Below are 24,634 nucleotides of genomic sequence, written 5' to 3' on the forward strand. Positions count from 1 at the left end.
CCCACACCTCTCCATTTTAACTCCCCTCTCCCCTCCTCTCTCTCCCCTCCTTTCTCTGCCCCCCTCTCTCTGCCCCCTTCTCTCTGTCCCCCTCTCTCTGCCCCCCTCTCTCTGCCTCCCCCCCTCTCTCTGCCTCCCCCCCTCTCTCTGCCTCCCCCCCTCTCTCTGCCTCCCCCCCTCTCTCTGCCTCCCCCCCCTCTCTCTGCCTCCCCCCCTCTCTCTGCCTCCCCCCCCTCTCTCTGCCTCCCCCCCTCTCTCTGCCTCCCCCCCTCTCTCTGCCTCCCCCCCTCTCTCTGCCTCCCCCCCCTCTCTCTGCCTCCCCCCCCTCTCTCTGCCTCCCCCCCTCTCTCTGCCTCCCCCCCTCTCTCTGCCTCCCCCCCTCTCTCTGCCTCCCCCCCCCTCTCTCTGCCTCCCCCCCCCTCTCTCTGCCTCCCCCCCTCTCTCTGCCTCCCCCCCCTCTCTCTGCCTCCCCCCCTCTCTCTGCCTCCCCCCCTCTCTCTGCCTCCCCCCCTCTCTCTGCCTCCCCCCCCTCTCTCTCTCTGTTTTCTTCCCTCTTGTGCTGGCTCTCTGACTCTGCTATTGCCGCCCACTCCTTTCCTATTCTTTAAACTACCGGAGTGGCTGAATTGGTATCGAATGGGCTGTGGAAGTACAACTTAATCCTACAACGTTCAATGGATTTATTCACTGGATAGATACTGGGTGGGTTGTCAGTCGAATATTGGGTGGGTTGCTTAACGATGATTTAAATCCTGCTTTGTGGACAGAATCTCCAGTGAGGGGTGCTCTCGTTCTCCTCCACCCTTCCGATCAAAGTGTTGTTTCACCCATCCTGGCAGGAATTGGGTTACCTGCCGACAGTGCTCCAGGAGAGAAGCAAAACAATGATTTTTAAAAATTGGAAAGTATATGAAATTTCGTGTTACATTTTGGATGGCCCCTGTACTATTTTTGGTTGGGATCGACTTTTTCCAGAGGGTGGTTTTCATGGAGATAACTGGGAAAATATAGTGAGCCGCAGTTAGTCATGAGGCAAATCTCCTGAACACTTTTGGAGCATCCCCAAGTAATTAACAAAGGCTTGGGTCTGAAACTAAAAATGATACTGACCAGCGGAGCGAGATTAGATTAGCACTCTTACATTTTGTGGCAGAATAAATGGTCCCCGTCATCAAAGACGATGTAAGAATGTCACCAAATTAGAATTAGAACAGTACAGCACAGAACAGGCCCCTCGGCCCTCGATGTTGTGCCGAGCAATGATCACCCTACTTAAACCCACGTAACCCGTATACCCGTAACCCAACAATCCCCCCATTAACCTTACACTACGGGCAATTTAGCATGGCCAATCCACCTAACCCGCACATCTTTGGACTGTGGGAGGAAACCGGAGCACCCGGAGGAAACCCACGCACACACAGGGAGGCCGTGCAGACTCCACAGACAGTGACCCAGCCGGGAATCGAACCTGGGACCCTGGAGCTGTGAAGCATTGATGCTAACCACCATGCTACCGTGAGGCCCCAAATTCAATCAGGAATTCAGGAGAAACCTTTTTACCCAGAGTGGTTGTAATGTGGAACTTGCTACCTCGAAGAGTGATGAACAAAAATAACATGCATGCATTCAAGGGGAAGTTGGATGAAAACAAGGCGACAGGAGTGGAAGGACATGCTAATAAGGTTTAATGAAGACCGGTGGGCGGAGGCCTGTGAGGAGCATTAACACCAGCATGAACCAGATGGGCTGTATGGCCTATTTCTGTGCCGCATCTTCTGTGTAACAATTCCAGTCATGCGACTAATCAGTCCGAAATTGATGTATTTGGTGGCAGTGTTTGCGAGGGCAATGCTGTCTTGTGAGAATTCCTCATTGTTCCTTTGTAAAATCTTTTTCCAATTAAGCGTCAATTTAACGTGGCCAATCACCTACCCTGCAAATCTTTGGGTTGTGGGATTAGACCCATGCAGACACGAGGAGAATGTGCAAACTTCACACGGACAGTGACCCAGGTGCGGATCGAGCCTGGGTCCTTGGTGCAGTAAGACAGTAGTACTAACCACTGAATTCGTTGCCATTCTAATAATAGTTCAGAGGGAGGCTTTTCGACCCATAGAGTCTGTGCGACCTTCTGAAAGAGCACCCTACCGAGGCCGATTCATCGCAACCCCCATAACCCCTCCTGCACGTCTTTGGACTAATGCCGTGAAGTCATTTAACATCCACTTGAGCAGGTTATGGGGGTCGTAAAGGCGGCACAGCAGCACGTGGTTAGCACTGAGGCTTCACAGCGCCAGGGTCCCAGGTTCGATTCCCGCCTTGGGTCACTGTCTGTGCAGAGTGTGCACGTTCTCCCCGTGTCTGCGTGGGTTTCCTCCGGGTGCTCCGGTTTCCTCCCACAAGGGGATTTTCGCTAACTTCATTGCAGTGTTAATGTAATCCTACTTGTGACAATAATAAAGATTATTATTATTATTATTAATGTTCCATCAAAAGGGGAAAGGCCAGCTTTGGGTAATTCTTAGTTGAGTTGAGTTGAATTGTGTGCTGATAGTTCAATTGGTAATTCTCCCAATCCCAATAATCTTCTCAGTAACATCCATAGAAATAATGGAACTCCTCTGTTTCCACTTCTTTTTGGATTTTCAAAAGGTTGTACCGGGTTTTGTCATTCAATTGAGTCACTAATCCCACAGCGCCTTTCTGAAATCTTACACTGCTGAAGTTTAATAGGTTCTTGGGTGTAAAGTAACTCGCCATAACATTCGCAAGCTATTCTGGATGTGAGCCAGGTTTCAAGTCTCACTTCTGATTTTAGCAGTCCAAGATCTGAGTGATTGAATAAGTCTTCACTCCCTTACCACTCATCACATAGCCAGGAATGGTGGTTGGATTGTAACGTGAACTTTTAAAATAGGAGCACGAGAGACTGGTGTAAATAGACATCTTTAAAAATAAAAGAAGAAAGTCAAGGAAGCCGATTTGATCGATGCCCAAGTGGCGTGCATCAACTTTGGTGCTGGATCTGTGGTGTACATGGACAAAGAACAAAGAAAAGTACAGCACAGGAACAGGCCCTTCGGCCCTCCAAGCCTGCGCCGACCCTGCTGCCTGTCTAAACTAAAATCTTCCACAGTTCCGGGGTCCATATTTCTCTCTTCCCACCCTATTCATGTATTTGTCAAGATGCCCCTTAAATGTCACTATCGTCCCTGCTTCCACCATCCCCTCCGGCAGCGAGTTCCAGGCACCCACTACCCTCTGTGTAAAAAAAAAAAAAAAAAAAAACGTGCCTCGTACATCTCCTCTAAACCTTGCCCCTCGCACCTTAAACCTATACCCCCTAGTAATTGACCCCTCTCCCCAAGGAAAAAGACTCTGACTATCCACTCTGTTTATGCCCCTCATAATTTTGTAGATCTCTATCAGGTCACCCCTCAACCTCCTTCGTTCCAGCAAGAACAAACCAAGTTCATCTGACCTCTCCTCATACTGCCCATCATAATGCCCTCCATACCAGGCAACATCCTGGTAAATCTCTTCTGCACCCTCTCTAAAGCCTCCACATCCTTCTGGTAGTGTGGCGACCAGAATTGAACACTGTACGCCCAAGTGTGGCCTAACTAAGGTTCTATACAACTGCAACTTGACTTGCCAATTTTTATACTCAATGCCCCGACCAATGAAGTCAAGCATGCCATATGCCTTCTTGACTACCTTCTCCACCTGTGTTGCCCCTTTCAGTGACCTGTGGACCTGTACACCTAGATCTCTCTGACTGTCAATACTCTTTAGAGTTCTACCATTCACTGTATATTCCCTACCTGTACTAGACCTTCCAAAATGCATTACCTCACATTTGTCCAGATTAAACTCCATCTGCCATCTCTCCGCCCAAGTCTCTAAACAATCTAAATCCTGCTGTATCCTCTGACTGACCTCAGCCCTGTCCGCAATTCCACCAACCTTTGTCGTCCACAAACGTACTAATCAGACCAGTTACATTCCTCCAAATTGTTAAGTAATGGGTTAAGAGACATTGCAATTAGTTGTCTCATTTATGTTAAGTGTTCAATGATTGACAGTGATATGTAAAGGGCCTTCAGGTGGACTCTGGATCTTGTGATGTGATGATTGAGTTGAGTTAAAGTGAAATAAAGGTGTTTGTGAAAAGGAGTTGGACTTTTGTCTCTTCGTACCACAGCATCCATTCGTTTAACACAAATGATTAAAATATACTACAAACAGCAAAGGTCCCAGCACTGATCCCTGCGGAACGCCACTAGTCACAGCCCTCCAATCAGAAAAGCATCCTTCCATTGCTACTCTTTGCCTCTTATCCATCTGTATCCAGCCAGTTCTGTATCCATCTTGCCAGCTCACCTCTGATCCAGTGTGACTTCACCTTTTGTACCAGTCTGTCTTGAGGGAGCTTGTCAAAGGCCTTACTGAAGTCCATATAGGCAACATCCACTGCCCTACCTTCATCAATCATCTTTGTGACCTCGTCGAAAATCTCTGTCAAGTTAGTAAGACACAACCTCCCCTTGACAAAGCATGCTGCCTCTCACTATTTTGACACCGTGCTTCCAAATGGGAGTAGATTCTGTCTCTAAGAATTCTCTCCAGTAATTTCCCTACCACTGACGTAAGGCTCACCGGCCTGTAGTTCCCTGGATTATCGCTGCAACCCTTCTTAAAGAAAGGAACAACATTGGCTATTCTCCAGTCTTCCGGGACATCACCTGAAGACCGTGAGGATTCAAAGATTTCTATCAAGGACTCAGCAATCCCCCCCCCCCCCCCCCCCCGTCTTGATTTCATCGATGCTCAATTGGTGTGCATCAACTTTGGTGCTGGATCTGCGGTGTACATGGACAGCGTATTGCAGAGTTTAAAGGGTGTTGAATGTGTTAAATTGCAGATGTGAAATTTCTGGCTGTGAAATTGCTCCTCTCTGTGACTTCCCTTGTGTATGATTGCTCCTCCTGCTCTGGGTGTTAAGTGTCACGGGGAGATGAGCTGGCCGAAATGAATTTTGCTGATTTTTTTTTTTAACACCGCCCAGAGTGCCTGATAGCAAATGGTTGAGATTTGTCAGTTTGGAGTGATGATGGGGTCTAGAATACCGTGGATCATTTTTCATGTTGCTGCTACATTGAGAAAAAATCTTGTTAATGCCTTTTATAGCAGTCAGCTGGTCTCGTGATGTTTACTCAACGTGTCCAGCATGACTTGTCTTTTAAAAAAAATCTAGGCACAGATCTTTACAATACTCTGGATCTAGATTAGTAAAAGAGTATATTGATTGAACAGTGAATGCTGAAGTCTTAATTGAATCAGTTCCACTTAAATGGACATCGGATCAGCAAACATTTCTGTCCGTGACTTAAGTCGGAAAAATTCGCTTCAGTCAAGTTTACCTATACTAGTACTCCACCCAACCAACGAGTTGTTGTTAAACTTGGTTTCAAAATGACTACAACCTAGTCGGCATGATTTTTCAACAGTTTGGAGTTAAAATGATCATCTGATACCTGTTCACATTTGAAACCACTTTTTTGTTAACCGTTAACATAAAAGGAAAAGGTACAAATGCAAGATATCTCCAATGAGAGAGTATGGGCTGGGATTGCGCAGTCGAGTGGAACACGAGCACTCAATTATTCAGTCCCTCCAACCCATTCATTTCAGCATTCGGCTCGATAATGGCCAGTCCATTTTCCCAGCTTTGCTCTATATCTCTGCATTTTCTCCCAATTCTGGTCTCTCGCGCATCCCCAGTTTTCACCTCTCAACATTTGGAAGCTGTGATCGCCCTCTAACCGCTGTACCATGGGCGACACGGTAACGCAGTGTTTAGCACTGTGGCTTCACAGCGCCAGGGACCTGGGTTCGATTCCGAGCTTGGGTCACTGTCTGTGCGGAGTCTACACCTTCTCCCCGTGTCTGCGTGGGTTTCCTCTGGGTGCTCCGGTTTCCTCCCACAAGTTCCAAACTATGTGCTTGTTAGGTGAATTGGACATTCTGAATTCTCCCTCTGTGTACCCGAACAGGCGCCGGAATGTGGCGACTAGGGGATTTTCACAGTAACTTCATTGCAGTGTTAATGTAAGCCTACTTATGACAATAATAAAGATTATTATGTACAACCCTCTCTCCCTTTCTTTAAGTAGTCTTACAACACCAGGTTAAAGTCCAACAGGTTTGTTTCAAACACGAGCTTTCGGAGCACGGCTCCTTCTTCAGGTGAATCAGGTGAAGGAGCCGTGCTCCGAAAGCTCGTGTTTGAAACAAACCTGTTGGACTTTAACCTGGTGTTGTAAGACTTCTTACTGTGCTCACCCCAGTCCAACGCCGGCATCTCCACATCATGGCCCTTTCTTTAAGACAGTTTTTGAAACCAGTCTCTTTGAACAAGGTTTTTTTTTGGCCACTTGTCTTGAAATCCCCTGGTGTCTCGGTGCAGCATTTTGTTTGGCAATAGCTCCTCTTAATTGACTTGGATCGACTGCGCAAAAATAAACGCAAGCTGTTCAGAGAGAAAAAGGCAGTTTTAACAATTCCGGCCAACACTATCGACATCCGGATGGGGGTAGCCATTGACCTGAAACCGAACTGGACCATCCATATACATCTCATGGCTACGAGAGCAAGTCGGAGGCTGGGAGTTCTGTGGCGAGTAACTCACCTGACTCCCCAGAAGCCTGTCTGTCTTGTACAAGACAACAAGTCAGGAGTGTGATAGAATGCTCTCCACTTGCTTGGATGAGTGCAGTTTCAACAACACCAGAAGCTCGACATCATGCAGGATAAAGCGGCCCGCTTGATTGACACCCCACCCATCTGCTTGAGCATTAACGTCCTCCGCCACTGATGAACAGTGGCAGCTGTGTGTACACCATCTACACGATGCACAGCGGCAACTCACCAATGCTACTTTAATACACCTTCCAAATCTGCAACCTCTACCAACTAGAAGGACAAGGACAGCAGGTGCATGGGAACACTACCACCTGGATGTTCGCCTCCAACCTACTTGCCATCCTCACTTAAAAATATAACACCGTTTGTTCACTGTCACAGTGTTAGAATGCTGGAACTTCCACACAGCACTGTGTGTGTACCGGCACCACGTGGACTGCAGCAGTTCAAGAAGGCAGCTCCCGTCGGGCAGCACGGTGGCGCAGTGGTTAGTGCTGCTGTCTCATGGCACTGAGGTCCCAGGTTCGATCCCGGCTCTGGGTCACTGGCCATGTGGAGTTTGCACACTCTCACCGTGTTTGCGTGGGTTTCACCCCCGCAACCCAAAGATGTGCAGTGTAGGTGGACTGGCCACACTAAATTGCCCCTTAATTGGGGAAAAAATGAATTCGGTACTCAAAATTTATTTTAAAAAAAAAGAAGGCAGCTCACCACCACCTTCGAGGGCAATTAGGGATGGGCAACAAATGCTGGTCTAGTCAGTGATGTCCACATCCTTTGAAAATAATTCTAAAAATCTATTCTTCATTAGGGTTGGCATCGGTTCTGGTGAATGATCATATCTAAAATCTTCACGTGCCAATATCTTCCAATGTTGCCAATATTTCCTGCTAACTTTTAAGTTAATATTAAAATCACTTTTTCTCTAATTTGTAGCCAAATTTCGACCAGAGTTAGAAATGCTACGTAAATAAATGTTTTCAATTTACTGATTATTTTTTTTGCTGCAGCAAAAGGATTGAGGCAATTTTAAAAAAAAAAGTTAATTTAGTAGCCAAATTTTGTTGATATCTGACACTCCCGACTGAATGTAGTACCTAGCATTTGGTATTGCCAGCTGCCTATTTGACGTTTAGCTCAGCAGTTGTAGGTTTAAGGTTTCCTTGTAAAATAGGTCTACAGTTGCACAGTAGCTTTTTAGAGCAAGGTTTTCTTTTTGTAAATTTAGAGTACCCAATTCATTTTTCCAATTAAGGGGCAATTTAGTGTGGCCAATCCACCTACCCTGCACATCTTTTGGGTTGTGGGGGCGAAGCCCACACAGACACGGGGTGAATGTGCAAACTCCTCACGGACAGTGACCCAGAGCCAGGATCAAACCTGGGACCTCAGCGCCGTGAGGCTGCAGTGCTAACCACTGTGCTGCCCTTTAGAGCAAGGTTAAAGAAAACACTTGTTGCCCCTTTCATAATTTCAGGGCGTCCCAGAGCGCTTCACTGCAATGAAGTACTTTTGAGCCAAATTGCAAGATTCCGCAAATAACAATGAGATAAATGACTGGATGATCTAATTTAATGGTTGGTTAATGGATAAATGTTGACCCGGACACTGGAGATAACTCCCCTGCTTTTTGTCGAAGAATCCTGTGGGATATTTTATGTACTCTGCCTAGGAGGGCAGTCGGGGGTCTCAGTTTAACGTTTCATCTGAAAAATGACACCTCTGACAATGCAGCACTTTCTCGTGTATGCAATGAAGTGTCATCCTCTCTTAAGGTTAAGTTCATGTCGAGATGGCTAGAATACAAGACCAGGGATGTACTTCTGTGGCTATACAAGGCTCTGGTCAGACCCCATTTGGAGTATTGTGAGCAGCTTTGGGCCCCGTATCTAAGGAAAGATGTGCTGGCCTTAGAAAGGGTCCAGAGGAGATTCACAAGAATGGTCCCTGGAATGAAGAGCTTTTTGTATGAGGAACGGTTGAGGACTCTCGGTCTTTACTCGTTGGAGTTTAGAAGGATGAGGGGGGATCTTATTGAAACTTGCAGGATACTGTGAGGCCTGGATAGAGTGGACGTGGAGGGAATGTTTCCACTTGTAGGAAAAACTAGAAGCAGAGGACACAATCTCGGACTGAAGGGACGATCCTTTAAAACAGAGATGAGGAGGAATTACTTCAGCAGGAATTACTTCAGCCAGAGGGTGGTGAATCTGTGGAACTCTTTGCCGCAGAAGGCTGTGGAGGCCAATTCACTGAGTGTCTTTAAGACAGAGATAGATAGGTTCTTGATTAATAAGGGGATCAGGGGTTATGGGGAGAAGGCAGGAGAATGGGGATGAGAAAAATATCAGCCGTGTTTGAATGGTGGGGCAGACTCGATGGGCCGAGTGGCCTAATTCTGCTCCTATGTCTTATGGTCTTATCCTGGATTTGTGCTTAAACCCATGAGCTTCTGGCTTCCGAGAAGAGAGGGCTACCCAGTGACTCAAGGATGATACCTTAAAAACGTCATCTCACTCTCCTCTTCTGTGCTATTTGACAGTTGAACCATTTGTGGTTGGGTGAGTTGAGTTGAGGCGTAGACATCAACTGGTGAACAGATTTTTGTGATTACTGATGTCCTCCGATTACCACATTTACATTTGCATTTATACTGCTGTCCAAATGTTACATATATGAACCTAATGTTTATGGTGCGTGTCTGCTATGTGCAGTGAATAGTAGAACTTAAAACACAACTAAAACTCGACAACTAAAATAGATATTTATTTAGGACAGGAAAACCCGCTTGGCTGTAACCTCTTGTGATTGTTAGTTGCTGCGCATCACAAAGGTATTTGCACTTTAATGAGGTACAAACAGCTAATTAAAATTGCTCTAAGATAGGACTTGGCTTTTTAAATTGGTTAGTCCACAGTGAGTACACAATGAACTCTTTTGTACATGAAGATCCCTGCCTTTGTAATTGACTCCTTTTGACAATTACAAGCGGTTTGAATCATTTGCATTGGGCTCTGTAATAAACAAAAGGAATCAATATTCCGTGCCTTCTATGGTGCAGTTGTCCATTTCCCTAAACTAAATGAAATTTTCTTAAACATTTCAAATTAGGAAAGTGTCATGCCTATATTGGAAAGGTGAGTCTTTGTGTCTGCCTTTTCCTGTTTCGGTAACCACTTGCAAAGTGCCTTTCTCCATGTGTGCTGAATTCAGCTCTTCTGCTAAAACCCTCACTCTTGTTTTTGTTACCTCCTAAACTAACTATTCTAACAAGCCCCTGGTTGGCCTCCCACATTCTACCCTCCCATAATCTTGAGGTTATCCAAATCTGCCCTTTACTCGACTTCCCATTTATTCATCACCCTAAAGACACCACACAGCTACAGTAATCTATGTGTAACACTTAAATGAATTCCCCCCATAGCTGTTCCAATTCAATAACAAAGTCCAATTAAACCCAAACTCCTTTTCAAGGGCCTGGCCCAGCACACTGTCCTCTCACTTGAATGGGACTGGTCCTTTTCCTGAAACTCTGATACAGTTCCAAACAGGAGATTCGAAACTCCTTCCGGAAAACAACTCTATCTTAAAGTTACCAAGACAGTTTGCCACAACCACAACCAATGTGCTTTTTAAAAAATCGCTTATTGTCACAAGTAGGCTTCAAATGAAGTTGCTGTGAAAAGCCCCTAGTTGCCACATTCTGGCGCCTGTTCGAGGAGGCTGGTACGGGAATTGAACCCGTGCTGCTGGCTTGCCTTGGTCTGCTTTACAAGCCAGCTATTTAGCCCACTGTGCTAAACCAGCTTGTTACTGGAACAGCTTTTAAAATAACCGAGGAAAATACTTATTTCTCCTTCTGCAGTCCAAAACAGTCAAACTGAAAGCACCTCTCACCTCACAGCTACAACCCAATGTGCTATAAGTCACATGATAAGATACTAAAGCTTTCTTAAAAGGGACACTCGCGTGACACTATATAACTACATGATGGTGACGCCTCTGACCTCTTCTGATAATAGGTGATCAACTCGTAATGTTAATTCCGTTTCTGTCTGCACGGACACTCTTCACGTTGCATTCCCTGTAACTTAAATCCCCAGTTGCATTTGAAGTAAATCATCGATTACACCATGGTTAAGATCCTGTGTTGGCGTGCCAAATGTTTTGCAGGATGGGTAAAGGTTGCCGACTTTGGTTAGAAGTATTTCTGAAGATTCCACCGGGTGTCCTCTCGCTTCTGCCCCGTCTAACCTTTCTCTCTCTCTCTCTCTCTCTCTCTCTCTCTCTCTCTCTCTCTCTCTCTCTCTCTCTCTCTCTCTCTCACCTCCCGCACCCCCAGCTCTACAGTTAGAACTGGTACACGCAGACGTTCAAAGAAAATAAGCAGGGGAAGTACAAATTTTCTTTCTTACACCCAGACGGAGATGGGTGTATGCTTTAGCTGGGAGATTAATTTTCAATTCCGGAGACACCAGAGCAGTCCCTGAGGGTTGGCAACAGTTTCTGTGGCATGGGTTCTGAGCTGGAGTGCACCACTGCACAGGGGACTGCGAGGGTTAATGTGAGTCTTGGTTAATGAATCCTGTCATAAGGAGTTGAAATTGAAACGCTATTGGGTTTGTCCATCACAATCGGTCAATCAAAGGGCTGCTTACAGCTGTGAAATATTAAAGACCATGAAGGTGATTGCACATAACCAGAGCTTGTGTTAAAGACATAATCATGTTTGCAATAAATACTGTCAGCTGTACTTAACCCTGCTGCTAGCAGACATGAGCTTTTGCTCGGTCTTTGATGCTGGGCGCATTACATGTGGCTCAATTTAAATATGTGGTAAAACCTAATTTAAGACTTTTCTAGAACTAGCTTTTGAATCTTCCGTGTATCAGTTTTGCTTACGTTTTTTTGGGGGTGGGGGGGGGGGGGGGGGGGGAACTAGGGAGTCACCAGTAACGTTTGGGTGAAGGAGGAGGCCCTTGGGTCTTCTATCTCATCATACCTTACACGACCTCCAGATTCCCCAATGATTTTTACAGCAAGTGAAGTGTTTTTGAAGCATATAATGTAATGTACTCAGTAGTCAATCTGCACAGAAAGATCTCACACGGCGATGCAAAACCCTTTTCCAATTTTTTTTTCCCATGGGATGCGAACGTTGCTGGCAAGGCCAGCTTGTCTTTTTCCATCTTTGTTTCCAGTTTTGGCTACATCTTGAACAATCTTTCTCTGCTGATCGCTGTTCTCTGTTTCTCTGCGTACCTGTCCCATTGAGAGGCCAGCCCACCATCTGATATTATCCATTCATGCCAAATTGGGTCCGTCTTGTGCAAGTTTTCCAGGTGTTTTACTTTGCATTACCTCTTCCAAACATTCAGCTCCAGTTTGCATGTGCCTCAAAAAAATTCCACTTGACACCAGAGAGGCCAATATATGTTGCTGATGCAAAATGTCCTTGAGGGGAGCTGAAGGTGAGCCTCTGAGTTGGCTCATGATTGAAAAACAAACTGCAGCGGCATTCTGTATCTTCAGACCAAGGGTAATGCTCTGGGGTCCCAGGTTCAAATCCCACCATGGTAGATGGTGAAACTTGAATTCAATAAAATTCTGCAATCGGAAGTGTGATGATCACACCACCTTTTAGGGAAGGAAATCTGCCATCTTTTGCCTGATCTGGCCTACACTTGACTCCAGGTCCATGCGTGGTTGACTCTTAACTGCCCTCTGAAATGGCTCAGCAAGCCACTCAATTCAAGGGCAATTAGGGATGTGATCCCAAACAGTGACGCCCACATCCTGTGAATTAATAAAATAATTTTTTTTTTGGGCAGCACGGTGGCACAGTGGTTAGCATTGCTGCCTACGGCGCTGAGGACCCGGGTTCGAATCCCGGCCCTAGGTCACTGTCCGTGAGGAGTTTGCACATTCTCCCAATGTCTGCGTGGGTCTCACCCCCACAACCCAAAGATGTGCAGGGTAGGTGGATTGGCCACGCTAAATTGCCCCTTAATTGGAAAAAATAATTGGGTACTCTTAATTTTAAAAATAAATAAATAAAATAAAATAATTATTTTTAAAGGGGCTCTTGGTGAGATCTTTGGCATCCACTCGAGGGAGTAGGTAGGGACCGGACTGGGTTAACATCCCATCTAAAAGGTTGCACCTCTGGCAGGGCAACACTCCAGGGGTGTCAGCCTGGATTCTGCAGTCATTTCTCGGCGATGGGGTTTCAAGCTGGAGTGGACTAAATGGCTGCTTCGCTTTTCTGATGCCGCCACTGACCATTAACTGTTAAGTAATGGGTTAAGAGACATTCCAATTAGTTGTCTCATTTATGTTAAATATCCAATAATTGACACTGATTATATAAAGAGGCTTCAGGTGGCCTTTGGGTCAGGTGATGTGAAGATGAGTTTTATGCAGAGTCTGTTAAAGTGAAATAAATGTGTTTGTGAAAAGGAGAAGAACCTTTGACTCTTTATACAATAGCAACTAAATGTCTAACATTAACATTTGGTTGCTTGGTCCTGTTCACCGTGCGTAGGTCTGCCATTTGCTCAGTAAAAGAAGTTGCCATTTTCAAATGGTAAAGCCAGATTTTAACCATTTTGCTCTAACCGGGGTGTCTTTGACTAGAGCAGAAAAGTTATCAGAAGATCAAATTGAAGTGTTCAGAATTGGGGACTTTTGAGAGAAAGTGAATAGGAACAATGATGAAGGCTAAAGCAAAATACTGTGGATACTGGAAATCTGAAATAAAAGACTGGCTGGAAATATATGCCAGGCCATGTAATGCCATACTATTGAGTAAAAAAACAGTTCAGAAGAATTCAAGAAAGGCGCAGACTTGGAGGGCTGAAGGGCCTGTTCCTGTGCTGTGCTTTTCTCTGCTCTGAACAAAAATGTTCCGAGTTAGGGACAATTGCAGTAACCAGATTTAAAGTGGGTCAGCAACCTTCAAAGATAAATCAAACACTGATGCAGTTTTAATACAGTCTGGGAATCGAGAGTTAAAGCAATTGTGAACAGCTTGCACAGCAGTCGAGACAAAAGAAATCCTAAAGGGGTTGGTGTAAAATCCTGGAATGGATTCATTGTTAAAAGTAGAGCTGAAGCTTTGTTTAAAAGTGTCATTTGGAAAAACCAGTCTGGATTTCAGGATGCAAACCGCTAAGAGAAAGCATAATTGATAGAAGGTTTTAGTGTTTTTGGGGGTGGAGTTTTGCAAACCCTCATGTAACAATCATCGGGATGGGTTTGGAGGAGATACCCTCCGTGTTCTGAGTGAAGAGTGCATTTGCACACAGTCATCTTTTTTAGAGTAAGAAGTCTTACAACACCAGGTTAAAGTCCAACAGGTTTGATTCAAACACGAGCTTTCGGAGCGCGGCTCCGAAAGCTCGTGTTTGAATCAAACCTGTTGGACTTTAACCTGGTGTTGTAAGACTTCTTACTGTGCTCACCCCAGTCCAACGCCGGCATCTCCACATTATCTTTTTTAGAAGGGACTTTGTATTAATCAGACCATTGCTGATTAAGATATACTTTGTAATCCATATTAATACTAAAACCTGTGTGTAATGGTTAAACTAGGGGGTGGGGGATGGAGAGAGTAAAAGTATGTTGTTTCATAGATCAATTTTTTCATGGTTAATATTTTTTCTTGTCAAAGATAATTGGTGGTCTGTGACTCTGTTCCTCTGCGTAAGTTGTGGTTTTTTTGAGCCAGGATTTCATTCTGGAATCCTCTCGTCCAGATATAACATCGACTGGGATCGTAACGTTCCAGGTCGGAATCAGAGTTTTCTGATTCCGTGGGGCAGCAGGGTAGCATGGTGGTTAGCATAAATGCTTCATAGCTCCAGGGTCCCAGGTTCGATTCCCAGCTGGGTCACTGTCTGTGTGGAGTCTGCACGTCCTCCCCCTGTGTGCGTGGGTTTCCTCCGGGTGCTCCGGTTTCCTCCCACAGTCCAAAGATGTGCGGGTTAGGTGGATTGGCCGTGATAAATTGCCCGTAGTGTCCTAATAAAAGTAAGGTTAAGGGGGGGTTGTTGGGTTACGGGTATAGGGTGGATACGTGGGTTTGAGTAGGTTGATCATGGCTTGGCACAACATTGAGGGCCGAAGGGCCTGTTTTGTGCTGTACTGTTCTATGACTTCTATGACCTCTCACTGTGAGCCCTACCCCCCATTTAGAGGTTCACATTGTCGATTCACAACCAGTATAAAATGGAAATGCTTCATGCCAAGCCTGGTAAATGATGTATCGCCTGAGGCTTTATGGCCTACTAGCTAGGTCTGTAATGAGATAGTATTTTGGTGGCTGGAGGTTGGGGCATGAGGGATTGTATATGGTCAGCTATATTTGGTGTGTGTAAGCCTATGATTATGGAACTCCACGAGGACACATCTTGATAGCTTTGTGTTTTTAAAGGCAATATGGAACCAGTAGGTTTGATGACCAATTTAAGCTGCAGCAGATAGGTTGGGATGAAATAGCGCTGGGGGCAGTTGTCCTCCTGCAGGTACCATTCTCCAAGAGGGCATTGACGACCATGGACGTTTATTAGACTCGACCACGATTCTGCATGTTTGTCAGATTTACAGGCTGATAATCGACCTGTTCAGCTACGTTATGCATGCACTTTCCATGGCCATCAAGTTCTGAAGTGGGACTGGAGCTAAGGACTGTATCACCGTGCCTGAAGACGTCTTCTTCCCCACCCCACCTCCCCCCCCCAAAAAAAGACAGTAAACGTTTTTTAAAAAGTCAAAATGTTTTAAACAAATAATGAAAATTTATCTTCGGGAACTCCTTAGAACATTTTGTGTTATGTTCTTGTGATACGCTAGCGTTACAAAACTAATTTTTGCAGGAGTACATTTTGTACTTTTGGTTTTTGACGGTATTTGCCGTTGACGACGGTTAGATCGCAAATTTCTCCAAACGAATAGCATTATTTTAACACGATGCTGTGGAGCTCTGTGATTTAAACATTGAACGTCACAGGATAGTAGTATGGAATGTGTGTTATATGTTGGCATCATTGAGTTGACTCCTTTATTTTGTTATAATCCCAGTTGGTGTTCCAACTGGAAAGGAAGGTCGCAGAATGAAACCATGGCTCAAACGACTGCAATTTTTACTTTTGGAGAATCACATACCTGCTAATTAGCTTTAACAACAAAAAAAATGCATTTATTAAACACAAGGTTTGACTATGATGCAGTACCTCCTACTTATCTTTACAAATGTATACAGAATTTAAGGATGACGTGGGTCAATAAATGTATCTTGTGCCATAGGATTTTCAGTTAACATTTTACCTGTAACCCTACAGGCTAACTGTGGTCGGACTCTGGTTTGGACTTCAAAAGACAGTACCCTGCTCCAACAGCAGTTTCTCTTTGTTCCTTTTTACTTCACTCTTCCTAGAAACTTATCTTCATTATTTATTTTCCAGAACTAACTGTCCTTTAGTTTCTGAAACCAAGCGGCCGGTGCCTCTCAAACTATCTTCCGTAGGTTTCTCCTCAAATTCCCCCAGGTGACTATTACACTGTGAGCCAACTGACCTCGCTGGACTCCAACTTCCACACGAGGGTTTCCAAACTCCACTCTCAAAAAGACATGGCTTTGGACCTCCGTTCAAGCAATGCTTTCTCTCGGCTGTTTTAAGCAATGATCTGCCTCCCGGTTTTCCAACTCTCCTTTCAGTATTCCTTTGTCTTGAATAGCCAGGAGCTTTCAAACGTTTACACCGTCTCTCAGCGATCCAGCCACCAATTGTTTCAACCTTTTGCGTCACAAGGCTGTAGTAAGAAATCCCCAAATTTAGAAGTGCGTCAGATATCTCTGGATTTTCACTAGCTAACTTCACCAGATCTGCACTCTTCAACTCTGATTGTAACTCCCAACGGACAGCACCCTGTTCCCATAGCAGTTTCTCTCTGTTCCATTTCACTTCAATCTTCTTGGAAACTTCTCTTCATTCTTTAGTTTCTTGCACTAACATGTCATTTAGCTTCTGGACTTTGTTTCTTGCCCATTACTCCCATGGTATGGCTTTTCTTCTTGCAGTACTAAGAGAGCTGTCCCCCCTCTAGCTTCCTAGCTCTGACTGCTGCGGGTTCAGTTTAAAACCAAACTCAGAAAACCCTTTCTAACCTTAAAAGTGGCACCTGGTTGCTAAGCAACAGTTCACTTTCTTCAAGCTCATGTTTACCTATCACACTGTAAACACTCCATGGACACAGTTTGAACTGAAACCAAAAGCCCTCATACATACAGACAACTTTGTTTAATCTAACTAGAATTATACCCGTGCACAAAAAACACTAAATGAAACTCACTTAAATCTATACCTTTAATATCTAATATCCAACAATACAACCATTGATCACACAAAACTACCTCTGTATTCTGACGGTTTTAGAATATTTATCATCCTCTTCGTGATGTTCTTTCATCTGCAAAACTCGGGGCATTTTTGCATTGATTTCTTCTGCGGCATGTCTAGATCTGCTGCTGCCATTTTTTTTTTGGGTTTGCCGAACTTCACTCCAGTTGCTGTTAAACAAACCTTTTGGCAAAGACAGTCTTGCATTTTTGAGATACCTTTCGCAGTCACGGGATGCCCCAAAGTGCTTTACAGCCGATGGAAGTAAGAGTGGCCAATTCACCTCCCATGCATATCTTTGGGTTGTGGGGACAAGACCCACACAGACACTGGGAGAATCTGCAAACTCCACGCAGACAGTGACCCGGGACCGGGATCGAACATGTGTCCTCGGCTCCGTAGGCAGCAGTGCTAACCACTGCGCCACTGTGCCGCCCTCTGAATTTGATTATTTATTGGCGTATTTTTCAGCAGGTTTTCAGTTATAATTAGCACTGTCTCTTGATGCGGAAGCATCTTTACGCACAAGCACTCTCCTCATGTTATGCCTGCCTGCGCACGTGCAATTTTCCCTATCGGTTGAACATGCATTGGTGGCAGAGTGGGGGGAGGGGAAGAGTTCCAGTTTACCTCTGTTCTATTATTTGTATCTTGAGCAGTAATCAGATACCAGTTTTGATCAATTATTAGGGATACAGCTTTCTTACCACCTTGCACAAGTAATTTTATGAAAGGAAATTGAGGAAAATTGTATGAAATGGATATTGTTGATTATAGGTTCCTGAGGATTAAGAATATAACGTAATGTTATAGTGGAAAGTATAATGAGTATTAAGCACAGTATGTTGTGGTATAGTGGAATATAGATGAATGAGAATTAAAAGTTCATGTTGTGGGGTTGAGGAAAGGCTATTTTGGGAATTAGCCTTGGCTTACTATACCACCTACCCTGTAAGTAAGTAAAGCAACCATATTCCCAGATGACCATAGACTGCTTATCCCCTTTGAGGGGGAGAGTTGGTGGTGGTTTAACCCGAGGAGCATCGCACCTCAGGTGAGGGGCAAGGTTGAGAAGGGGGGGGCCTTCACAACAATCTCAGCTGGTACGGGGATTGAACCCATGCTATTGTCATAGAACATACAGTGCAGAAAGAGGCCAGTCGGCCCATCGAGTCTGCACCGACCCACATAAGCCCTCACTTCCACCCTATCCCCCTAACCCAATAATTCCTCCAAACCTTTTTGGTCACTAACGGCAATTTATCGTGGTCAATCCACCTAACCTGCACGTCTTTGGACTGTGGGAGGAAACCGGAGCACCCGGAGGAAACTAGCGCAGACACGGGGAGAACGTGCAGACTCCGCACAGACAGTGACCCAGCAGGGAATCGAGCCTGGAACCTTGGCGCTGTGAAGCCACAGTGCTAACCACCGTGCTACCGTGTTGGCCTCACTGCATCATGGACCAGCTGTCCAGCCAACTGAGCTAAACCTGTCCAGTACAATGCACCGTGTGGGATATAGCATTCATATAGGCACTGCAACTGTGCAAGCGCACGTTGTTGTGGCAGAATTAAATGTAGCTATTTAACATTTTGTGATGGGGCTATAAGCATGGTCCCCCAGGATTAGTAACCATGTACCTTGACTCCCGTTCCAGCTCACTCCCACCTATTGTTGTCCTGGCTGATTAGAACATAGAACATTACAGCGCAGTAGTATATCCTTTTTTGGCCTTCCTTGATGTCACCATAAATTCCACAGAATTCCAACAAGCTAATTATAACATTCACTTTAGCTGTGATGATGTATCACTTTCAGGCAGAAAAATGGAGGTAATGCATCAGCTATTTCAGAGTTCCAGTAATGGCTCAGCTGAATACAATTTATTTATATGGACCTATAGGGTACCCAAGAGTAATTATAAGCCTGTGATCTAATCCCGGAAAAGGGTTGAAGGGGTTCAAATGGTTCATATATAGGGGTTTCACCCATTTGCATGTTTATACGTAAGCCGGGTGAAAGCATCTTCTATCAAATGGAGACCAAATATTTAGTCCTTGGAATGGAAGTCTTTGTTTATTACTGTGCCAAAGGATATACAATTAAGATTGGTGAAAAATAATTAAGGTTGTTGAACACTTTTTCCCGATCTTGTGACTTTCTATGGCTGTCGGAGAAGATTTTTATGATCCAGATACACAATTGAGCAATTTTACTCATGGTCTCGAGCCCTGGGACAGCCTCAAAAGACAGACATGCATTTATTTATTTTTTTAGAAAATATTTTATCGAGGCATTTATAACTGTAAGAATTTTGCACGTCAAATTTTCAACAAAAATAAAAACACAACAATATAACCAACAAACCCCTGCGGGCACAAACCCAGCCAACATGGCTTACACAAACAGTGCCACCTTCCTCAACTACCCCTCCGTTGGTTCTCCTGCCTTCACTCATCCCTCTCTTGCCAGAAATGCATTTATGTAGCACTTTTTGAATCCTGCTGGAAAGAGAGACATGTTGACAAAGCTTTTTGACTTGCACTCAACAGGACAAATAGCAGTGCAAACTTTGAAACAATTACAACAATTTATACTGAAGGAGACGAAGATACTGAGGGTACTGATTGTGAGTTGACTTGTCAACCAATCTGCGCTCTTTACTCCTGTAGTATAAATTGTTATTGTTTGAAATTTGGTGTTCTTGTATTTGTCCAAGATCAGCTTTGGCAACATATCTCTCTTTTTTCAGTATAGCCCTTTTTACCATCTGAAGATGTCCCATAGAGCTTTTCAGCCAATGAAGTGTAGTCACTGTCCAGGAGCCAGATTGCGTACGGCAAGCTCCCACAAACGGCTAATGACCAGATAACCTGTTATTTCTTATGGTATTGGTGAGATAAATAATGACTAGGACAGCAGGAGTACCTCACCTGCTCCTCTTTGAAATAGTAGAGTGGGATCTTTTCTGTACATTGAGAGGGGAGACTGGGCCTTGTTTAGACATCTTATCCAAATGACAGCACCTCCAAATTGTGCTGTGTTTATATTAATTTTCCTGTTGGTGGGTGGGATTTATTATTGCTTTTGCCTCTCCCCAGCAATGGTATTAATGCAAAGTCGGCCTCCTGCATTCCTTGTGATTAGGAAAGGAGATTGGCACTGTAGTGTTCACCCAGTCCAAACACAGACCCTTGGTCAGACACACAAACTTTTGAAGGCTAGATTGTTTTGTCACGTTCAGAATGCACCTGGAGCAGATATTTACGGGAAGAATATCTGTTTCAGGGGGGAAAGACAGTGCCGAGAAAATCTTTATTAGTGTCACAAGTAGGCTTACATTAACGCTGCAACGAAGTTACTGTGAAAATCCCCCAGTCGCCACATTCCGGTGCCTGTTCGTGTACACAGAGGTCCGACAGCACGTCTTTCGGGACTTGTGGGAGGAAACCAGAGCACCCGGAGGAAACCCACTCAGACACAGGGAGAACATGCAGACTCTGCACAGACAGTGTCTCAAGCCGGGAATTGAATCCGGGACTCTGGCGCTGTGAAGCAACAGTGCTACATGGTGCCTCTCAACTAACCAAAACAAAGATCTTTACTTGTGATGGAATGTTAAGTTAAATGCACTGGAGTTTGCATTAAAATTCATAATATTCATTGGGACTTCTGATCTTCCGTAAAAACCTATTCTGTAATGCCGTCTTGCTATTTTCATTTTAATTGCTGGCGGTTTGTTTGCAAAAATTCTACAACGAGGATTCAGAAATGCTTTCGTGAAGGAACAGCTGGAAATATTTACTGCTGAATGAACATTCTGGGTTATAACTTTGAAAGAATAAGAGATTCTTGTCACCCATGGCTCAGTGCCTTAAGTCAGAACGTTGTGAGTTCAAGGCCCTCTCCAGAGGCTCAAAATCTCAGCGTGGTATCGAGGGGGGCTCTGCAGTATCCAAGGTGCCTTCTTTACCATGGACATCAATGATCCCTTAGCGCAATGTCAAAGAAGAGCTGGGAAGTTCTCAGTCATCCTGCCTGATAGTTATCCCTCAACCCAAGTCTTGTAGGAGCTTGCTGTGTGCATATTGGCCTGTTCGACGTCCTACATTGGAGCAGTGTAAACACTCTCAAAAAAAAAATTGTCGTTAAAGCACTTTATGATGTCATGAAGGACGTTGTGTAAATGCGAATTCTGGGTACAGTGTGGTCTCCTTGTGGCTTGTCAGAATATTGGTTACCCAAGCTGCCATTTATCCAAACAACAGCTGAACATTTCCTAGATTTATTCGTTGGCTGTCCCATACTTGGGAGTGAGAGCATTCTGCACCCCACAATCCTCCGATAAATCAGTATCGCTCTAATTCAGACCCCATCTGCATTCCCAATTATAAGTGTTCGATCACTCAAGCCCCTCGGGGCTGTGTCTTGACCTGCCTAGGCCCCAAGCCCTGGCATTTTCTCCTTTTTTCTCTCCGCTTTCCTCATTTAAGAAATTCCTTTAAAAGCGACCTCTTCGCACCAATTTTTGGTTTTCTGACCTAATGCCTTAAGTAGCTTGGTGTCAATATGTTAAAGTTCCCATAATGAATGGGAACAGGAGTAAACCGTTCGCCCCCTCAAACCTGCTCAGTACGATCACGGTTGACCTGCCTCAAATCCACTTGTGTGTGTACGACTCCTGCAGTCTTGTTTAAAAAAAAAAAAATCCTGGTTTGAAAGACAGCTAGGCTTTTTAGAGACAGAGGTGCAATTAAAGCATCGTAAAAGTTTGGGCTAATGGAATTTTACTTATCTCAAAGAGGGTTTCCCACCAGCGCTGCATAAAATCTGTCTTTGCTTTAAGTACACTCAATGATTGAGCATCCACAACCCTTAGGGTAGTCGATTCCAAAGATTCATAACTCTCTGCGTGGAAAATATCTCCTCTTGTCTTGATCCCAGATGATTACCCTATTGTGATCCCAGACCAGGCCCCAGCAATGGTGAGGATACTGGACAGAAATCCCAATATTTTATTTCGTAAGGCTGAGAGGAAAGGATACCTCACTCGAGGAATGATTTCACACAAAATAGGAATATGATCGATTAAAACAAACTTTATTTCTGGCAAAGTAGTAAAATAGCTTTAACATCACACAAGCAAATAGTTTACAATTACCCCTTAAACAATGCTAATCAATACCGTGACACAGTAACCCTTAACTGCTGTCTTTATTCCCACTCAAACAACAAAAACATCTCTGCTCCTAATCTGCTTTTAAATACAGTTAGCAGGCACCCTGCTACAATACTTGCTGTGAAGAAAGGTCTTGGCCATTCCACTTTGAGGAGAGATCTTTTAGGGCTGTATGAAAGAAAGACACTCTTAAAAAATAATGCAGAATCTCTGGCTGTATTTTTATAGAAACAGCTTCTCAGCTTGCCTTCCATCCACAGACTAACTCTAAACCTTCACCTGACACCTCTAACCCCTGCCTACTCCCATTAACTACATCCAATAAATTGAACACACCATCTCTAATTAACTACTCCCCAGGGAACCCTCTTTTAGATAAGTAAAATTCCATTAGCCCAAACTTTTATGATGCTTTAATTGCACCTCTGTCTCTAAAAAGCCTAGCTGTCTTTCAAACCAGGATTTTTAAAAACAAGACTGCAGCAATCGTACACACTAACCCAGGCTTTAACCTTTATTGCATCAAATACATATAATAATACAATATATTTAAAATAAGAACATAAGAACTAGGAGCAGGAGTAGACCATCTGGCCCCTCGAGCCTGCTCCGTCATTCAATGAGGTCATGGCTGATCTTTTGTGGACTCAGCTCCACTTTCCTGCCCGAACACCATAACACTTTATTCCTTCTTAAAAAAAAAACTATCTATCTTTATCTTGAAAACATTCCATGAAGGAGCTTCAACTGCTTCACTGGGCAAGGAATTCCATAGATTCACAACCCTTTGGGTGAAGAAGTTCCTCCTGAGCTCAGTCCTAAATCTACTCCTCCTTATTTTGAGGCTATGCCCCCAAATTTGTGCATTCATCACCTCATGCCCTGAAACTGTGTACCTGTGTATTAGGTTCCCCCGCCAGGGGAAATGACCTCTCTGTATCAGTACGCTATGGCAAAGGTTAAAAGGTGCTGCATTTTTGGGGATTAAACACAGCTGTTGCACAATGAAGTTCTGTTCAGCTGCCTCGACCCGAAACCCAGGAATTTCCTCCCTAAACCTCTTTCTCTCCCCCCCCCCCCCCCACCCCTCTTTTCAAGATCCTCCTTTAAAACCTACCTCTTTGACCTACCTCTTTGACCTATCTTTTGGTCACCTGTCCTGATACCTCTCCACGTGGCTCTATGTTAGATTTGTTTAAAAGCTCCGTGGCTCCTTTTTGCTAAATTGGAGGTACTACATAAATGCAAGTTGTTGTTTACATGAATTCTTGTTCAAAACGTGCGTCCGAGTTTCTGTGAAATCTGGGTGTTCTCGTGCATGAATCACAAAAGGCTTGTACGCAGGTACAGCAAGTAATTAGGAAATCTAATAGAATGTTATTGTTTATAGTGACGGGAGTTGAGCAGAAAGGTTATGCGTCAGTTGTACAGGGTACCAGTGAGGCCACAATTGGTGTCTTGTGTACAGTGTTGGTCTCCTTATTGAAGGAAAGATGTAAATGCATTGGAAACAGTTTGGTGAGGGTTTAACAGACTAATACCTGAAGTGTGGGCAGGTTTTTAACGAGGAAAGGTTAAACAGGCTGGAGTGTAGAAGAGTAAGAGGCGGCTGGATTGAAACATAATACAGTCCCGAGGGGTATTCACAAGGTGGATGTGGAGAGGATGTTTGCTCTTGTGGGAGAATCTAGAACTAGAGGGCCACTGCTTCACAAATAAGTGGTCGCTCATTTAAGATACATACGAGGAGAAATTATTTCTTAAGTCGAGTTTCTGGAACGCTCTTCCAGGGGCTGGTTTAGCTCACCGGGCTAATATCGCTGGCTTTTACTGCAGACCAAGCAGACCAGCGGCACGGTTCGATTCCCGTACCAGCCTCCCCGGACAGGCGCCGGAATGTGGCGACTAGGGGCTTTTCACAGTAACTTCATTGAAGCCTACTCGTGACAATAAGCGATTTTCATTTCATTTGATTTTTCAAAAGTCATTGGAAGCAGAATTTTGAAAGGCAGAGTTTGATAGATCCTTGATTAACAAGGGGGTGAAAGGTCATCAGGGGGTCAGCAGGAATGTGGGGTTGAAGTTACAATCCGATATTGAATGACGGGCCAGCACGGTGGCGCAGTGGGTTAGCCCTGCTGCCTCACCGCACCGACGTCCCCAGGTTCGATCCCGGCTCTGGGTCACTCTCTGTGTGGAGTTTGCTATTCTCCCCGTGTCTGCGTGGATTTCGCCCCCACAACACAAAGATGTGCAGCGTAGGTGGATTGGCCACGCTAAATTGCCCCTTAATTGGAAAAATTGAATTGGGTACTTTAAATTTATATTAGAGTATTATATTAAA

General features: G+C 44.5%; 1 protein-coding gene across 2 annotated transcripts in view; it reads left to right on the forward strand.

Moving 5' to 3' along the window:
• LOC119974394 (uveal autoantigen with coiled-coil domains and ankyrin repeats-like) overlaps nt 1-24,634 on the forward strand; it is a 182,870-nt gene that overhangs the window by 59,290 nt on the left and 98,946 nt on the right. The window lies entirely within an intron of this gene.

This window comes from Scyliorhinus canicula, chromosome 12, assembly GCF_902713615.1.
Source record: "Scyliorhinus canicula chromosome 12, sScyCan1.1, whole genome shotgun sequence".
In the NCBI taxonomy this organism is placed as follows: Eukaryota; Metazoa; Chordata; class Chondrichthyes; order Carcharhiniformes; family Scyliorhinidae; genus Scyliorhinus; species Scyliorhinus canicula.